This window comes from Hyposmocoma kahamanoa, unplaced genomic scaffold (genome assembly GCF_003589595.1).
Source record: "Hyposmocoma kahamanoa isolate Upper Pololo Valley unplaced genomic scaffold, ASM358959v1 87, whole genome shotgun sequence".
NCBI classification, from domain to species: domain Eukaryota; kingdom Metazoa; phylum Arthropoda; class Insecta; order Lepidoptera; family Cosmopterigidae; genus Hyposmocoma; species Hyposmocoma kahamanoa.
The window spans coordinates 4,226,951-4,233,742 of NW_020654422.1; the positions used below are offsets into that span (position 1 = coordinate 4,226,951).

General features: G+C 31.9%; 1 long non-coding RNA gene across 1 annotated transcript; it reads right to left on the reverse strand.

The window, feature by feature from the left end:
- Positions 1 to 302: 302 nt before the first annotated feature.
- On the reverse strand, positions 303 to 2,329 carry LOC113235495. The gene is made up of 3 exons (XR_003310872.1): positions 2,287 to 2,329; positions 1,936 to 2,041; positions 303 to 752 (listed from the first exon to the last, which is right to left on the reverse strand). It is a non-coding gene; the product is annotated as an uncharacterized LOC113235495 (long non-coding RNA).
- Positions 2,330 to 6,792: the final 4,463 nt, after the last annotated feature.

Below are 6,792 nucleotides of genomic sequence, written 5' to 3' on the forward strand. Positions count from 1 at the left end.
CATCTGTGTTGTGGTATGTCAGGTCAGGTTGTGTATTGGCACTCAAAAGAGCTAAAATTTTCTGCACAAATATTTTGCGTGGCCGCTGGCGAGAATCAACAACAGGACCATGAAATTATAAAAAAGAACGTGTTTATTTTAAAGTTTCAAAAGATCTAATTCCAACAGGAGTAAAATTATAAAAAAATATTATTTTTAAAGATTTAATTCCAACAAGAGAATGAAATTAAAAATCATATTTATGATTATTTAATTGGTACTTAATTCTAACAGAAGTTTAAAATTATGAAAAATACAGTAGTGATTTTAATAAATTCTTAATTACAACGGAAACGTGAAATAATATAAGATTATATTATATGGATCATTTTAAATGTACTTAATTCCAATAGGAAAGTGTAATTATAAAAAGAATATTATTGTAAAATGCTTAATTTCAACAGGAGAATGAAGTTACAAGAAAAAAGCATTCTTATTTTACAATGCTTAATTTTGACATAAACAGTAATTATAAGAAATACATGAATATTTTAAAATACTTCATTCCAATGGGAGAATGAAATTATTAAAAAAAAAAGATTCTTTTAGAACTTAATTCCAACACAGGCATGTAGTATCAGAAGCACATTTCCCATGCTTGTAACCCGCCAGCATGCAAACTAAGTCGCAATCCAATTGTGTACAGCCAACTGAATTTTTGACGCTTTCCATATTCAAGGTCTTCAAGCCATTCAAGGGTATCATCACTTGCTCTAAAAAAAAAAAAAGAATATTTAGCTATTGTGAAATGCCCATGCCGCCAAATGACGGCAAAAAATATCGTATCGTACCTAATAAGGCCAATAAAGATAAAATGCAGGTTTTTAACAAAAATACGTCTTAAATATAACACGGTAATGATTTTATTGAATATTATGATGTTTTACTACCATGATATTCATTTCCTTTTTGTGAAATTACTAATGACGGGACACTTTACTTTATGAAGAATACATTTTCAATTCGCGCAATTTGTTTATTATTCTCTAACAAAATTCAATCAATTGATCGACAATGAAATATCAGACGTCAACATTAACATTCTAAATACAAAATATTTCAAGTAGATCCAAAGTTATGATAATAATAATTGAGACAAATCTATTGTCACTTCATAACATGTGTTGATGTGAAAATGCTTATGTTGTAATGAAAACAAATATTTTTGCTTATTCGGCGACATTGATACCTTTGGGTCAAAAAGTACTGTTGGACCCATTCTAGTAACCTGTTTAAACGGTGGGAAGAATGAATTCCTAAATTATCACGAAAAAATCAGGTTATCCCTATAGTTTCTCTTTACAAACGCTATATGAGGTGGCGTAAAATAGGAGAGGAGTTGTGTAACAAAAAAATATTACCTTATTTAAAATTGTATTTTATGTATTTACAAAAACAAACAAATAATCAAAATTTGGGCTTCCATACTGACTTTCGATCAATATAATGTGTTTTGCTAAAGCTGAACAGCCAACTGAAAATATTGTCGGACTCTTATGCTTTGTATAAAATTGAATTGGGGAAAATAAACTACGTGTCTGTCTTTCCATTCTAAGTTATTAATAGAATCTGGAAAAGATATTCATCACAAGCGCAGCTATTTTGCACGATTTAACCTTCACTGGGTTCGCGGAGTAGCAAATTAATTTACTTCCAATTTTTCTTTCCATTCTATTATGATGGCGTCGTACATGCGATAGGAAACTCACCGACAGTCACAGAAATTGTATACTATGGGAATTCACACTGGCTTTATAAATTGGGTTGTGTTACATAATATTGTTGGAGGAGTTGGAACACTCATGTCAATCTGTTTAGGTTTAAGGTAAAGTACATCTATGCCTACCGCTTTTGTAACTAATAAATAAAAAAACACAAATAGTAATCTAAGCTCACCGTTTTCATCACGAATCTGTATGATCTGGATAAACTTGCCATACGCGGAGAAGACCATCACAACGAGAAGTAGAACAAAAATCGCCTTCATTTTTTATTATTGAGGCTGAAACAAACGACCTATTGTTAAAATTACATATGTATTTTTTTTGTTAAAGAACTTTTGTTATATATTTCGGAAATAACTTTTAGCTATACTAAATTACTAGGTCAGTATTTTTATAATTTACAAATAATACAAAAAAAATACCAATAACAAAAGAACTATATCCCTTTTTCAAATAATTATTTTATTACTTCTAAGCTCTACGTTTAAAGTATCTATGTAAAACTGAATTATTTGTAACCTACGTTTTTAAAAATTGAAACGACTGCTCCGAATGAACCTTGAATCCCGAATGCACGGGATGTGATGATTCTTGAAAATATGTTACCGATAGAGTTCAGGAATACATTCAAAAACAGTCAGCATTATATATTACCAGTTATACTAACGACGGAATAATGTTCAAGCTAAGTGCAACATCAATGTAGTCAAAACACGAAGTAAGCATTCCTACAAACAACCTACTCAGTATGGAGCAAAAAAAGGCATGAACCTCTACTATTATTGCCGACCGTTATTAAGAGTCAAAGGTTATTCGAGTCGAGTGTTAAGCTTATCGCATGCATGTGACTTTTGTAGTGCAGACAGGTCAATTCTGTAAGTATTTGCAATTAAAAACCAAATTCTTAAAATAAAGTTTTGAGATAGTCGTCGTGAGTATTTCGGCGCGCGTGTGAGTTGTTCTAGTTTTCTTAAAATTCTTATCAACATATACTCGTATAGAGCAGATTCAATATTTCCATTTAATTATTAATCGGTTTTTGCCTGATAGTATAAATTTATTTTAAGAAATATTATTTGCATTAAAAACATTTTCAAAATTCCGTATTTAAAATTGAACTCTACGCCTACGACATAAACTTTTGAAATACGGGAAAGTTTTGTATTTTAGTATACTGAAATAGCTTTTAGCTTAGAAGACCGAAAAATAAAGGTTGGCAAACGTTGGTCTACAGTAGTTCATGTGCGGGAAGCCTAAAAGTTTAGGCAATTTAAAGTGCCAAGCATTTTGTTCTGCACGCGTACGTTTTTCTCTGTTATGAAATGTTTATAGGTATGTGAATGGTGGACGATGTTCGCAATATGCTCGCTGGTACCAAATTTGTCTTCAATAAATTTTACATCTATAATTATGATATTAATTAGTCTGCAAGTTTTCGTTTAACTACAAGTCCTATCTTCATCATTCTAAGGGGTGTGTAACGGTTATTAGAAATGGTTTTCAGTCGGCCTAGTTTTAAGAAGGTGTCTATTTATTTTATATCGCTTAGAGAGTCGCGCTTCGTTCTTACGTACAAACTTTATTATTATTATATTTGATATTATTATTATTACAAATATATAAATACTTTATTGCACATTGGGACAAATCCAAATAATTATTATATATAAAAATAACAATAAAAAGACAGTACAACAGGCAGCCTTATAGCTAGATAGCAATCTCTTAAAGACAACCTTAGCGTTAATTTAATATTATTGTCATATTTACATACATTAAGTGAGATAATCAAAAGTACCACCTTAAGATACTGTAATAGCCTTAGCCTTCCTATACCTGCGCATAGGTCTCTCAGAGCGACGGCGACGATTATCGTTTGCCGGGTTTTTTTTTTAACAGAAAACGTTAGAGCTTTGGACTCACTGGTAGCTGCATGATTCGTGACTACATTTCAGCGTAACAGGCGTATTCGTTTATACAATACATATACCCGTACATGACACCGACCGGTCCCATAGACCGACACGAGTATATGTAACAGTTCTAAGTTATTAATATTTTTAATAATTCCTATATTTACGTATTATTTTTAATTACCATTGAGTTTACATTATGTATTATATTTGCAAATTATTTTAGGTTATATTTTATTACCTATTTCATGTATGAGGAAAGCATGAGAAGGTTTTTGGAAGAGGATGATTCTGATTCAAAAATAACAGTGCCTTTGTGGTTCATATAGAAGTGAATCAAGTAAGAAATGACACAGAGCAGGAGGTAGTTTTGAAAGTGAGGAGAAATTTCTAGTCTATTAATATAACCTAGGCAAAGATAGTCAAACTAAGTGGACTAAAATGCTCCATCGATGACAGTAAGAAGTATATTATTTTGTTTTATTTATTTGGCACAGCTACAGAACACAAACTAGAAACTTCACTATAACAGGTAGATACATAAAAAATGTTAGTAAGTTTGTATTCCTTTTACAGCTGTGCGCAACATTTGAATGACCTACTTAAAATGAGACATTACGGAAAATAATCTTACTACAATTCTTAAAAGCAATAAAAACAGAAAAAATAAATAAAGAAAACTGCACAGAAACACAACTCAACAGCAGTGAACAGTTACTCATAAATGTTTTATGATTCTGAGAGAACATATTTACATCTCTACAAATATCATTATAAGTTCTACACATCCGAAAGACAGGGTTATTATAGGTGACATTAGGCACAGCAAGGTAACGGAAACAGTCTTTGAACACGCATGCTGCCGGTCCTAAACACGTGGCCTAACAGTTCACTGGCGTCCAAATTATAATTAATAATTTTGTACGAAGTAGGGACATCCTGCCATACCCACCTAACATGTAGAGGAGTAACCTAAAAAAATTAGAGTCTCGCCTCATAATCCACCAGTTTACGGCGCATTCCAAGTTTAGTGCATAAGTTCGTAAGTAGTCGCCTCTGAATAACCTCGATTCGGTCAATATGAATTTTATTTTTTTTACTACTGAGCAATACTCCAAACAGCTGCGCACAAAGAAAAAAACAGTTGTAGTATATTATCCGGCATCCGAAACGGTCTTACCAATCTTTGAATGAATCCAAACATTTTGTTAGCCTTTACTACAATATGATCATAATGATATGAAAAGCTTAATTTGGAGTCAAACAGCACTCCAAGGGCATTAGTAACATTTTTGCGCAATAAACTAATATCATTTTTTATATAATTGTACTGAATATATGATTTATTTTTAGTAAATGTACTAATGTGACATTTTTCAATATTTAATGACATATTATTTTTGATACACCAATAGAGCCGATCTAGATCAGCCTGTAGGTTGATACAGTCATTTTCCGTATATGTTAAGGAATATATTTTTATATCATAGGCATAAACAAGGCAATTAGAGTTAACAGAGTCAACAAGGTCATTTATAAACAATGTAAACAATAGGGGGCCTAATTTAGAACATTGTGGAATACGTGATGTAGAGTCAAAAAGAATTAGGAAGAAGGAATTTGAGCAAGATATATAAAAAAAAATTTGTATGCAACATGCTATTTCATTTATGGTTTTAAAAATGATATATATATATATGGGAAATGAAAAATAATTAAAATAATTTAAAAAAATAATTCCGGATTTAAATCGCGTATATTTGTTTTTTGACATATATACGCGATTTAAATCCGGAAAAATAGTTTCATTTCCCATGTGTAACAATCGCGAAAACCTTAGAACTCGATATATATATATCTATTGTTGTTGTTGTATTATATATATATATTGTTTGACATTTCATTTTTTTTATTTTGATACTATAAAAAAGAATGTTTTTGTTCAAGTTTTTGTAGCTCTTAGAAATATTGTAATTTACCAATGGCTATAATAAAAGACTGCTTATCTCTAATAAAAAAAATATTTTATATAAAACTTTGCTTGATCCAATTTTACACATTTCCTTTTGACATTAAACTTAATTTTACGGTGATATTTTACTAAACAACATACTAAAATGGCCCTCGAACTTTCGATCTCACAGACCGTGCGCGGGTATAATATGTGCTACACTATTTGGCGCGGGTATGGGAAGGTTAAGAACCATCCTAATGAATTGGCAAAACAGTTGACAATCCGAGGTTACAACAAAAGGCTCATACGAAAAGACATACCCCCGTTGGAGTGATGTAGTGTGTAAATAAAGGGGAAGAAACTCACAGTGAAGAGTTCGCCTGCATTGTCGTAACCGATTATCAACATATTTTCTAATAGTGGCACTGATTGCAAATGATTCGTTAAACAAAAAATAAATAAATAGAAATGGGAGAGTTATAAAATTTCACATTATAGATAATTTGCTTCATGCAGTTTGTACTATTTTGTGACTTTCAAGTTATGAAAGCACTTTGATGTATGATTACATGCGGTTTTATAATACCAACGGCATGAATTATTCCTCTAACATTTTTACACAGAATCGATTCACACGTGTCATAAATCGACACTACATTCTGCGGCGGTGTCATTTATGGGGAAATCCACAAAAAGGGTTGGTAGATAGACATAATCCCCCTGTCAGTTAAACTTGGCACTATTATAACTAGATTTAACAAAAAGGTGCGACCATATTATTTCCGATAGGCTGCACAGTTCGGCCCCTTTATCACAAATGAACGTAACTTATTGACGAAAAAATTTATTCATAACTCGTTTCAGAATCTCATTTCCAATGTAGTGATGTAAATAATACATTTTTGTTAAAATCTAAGTAAGAGCGACACCACGGCGGCGTTGCGTCGTCGTTTCAAAGTTTTATGTTGCTTGCGGTGGTGGCGCGCCATTTGAACGCACCGTGTGGCATGTCGTTCTGATTTATATGTAGTACAACGCAGCGTCACAACGCAACACATCTTGTGGCATCGCGCTCTAATGTGCACTGACTGTTTTTTAACATGTTCCTGAACTCTTTCGGTAACATATTTTCGAGGAATCGTCACCATTCGATATTGAAATA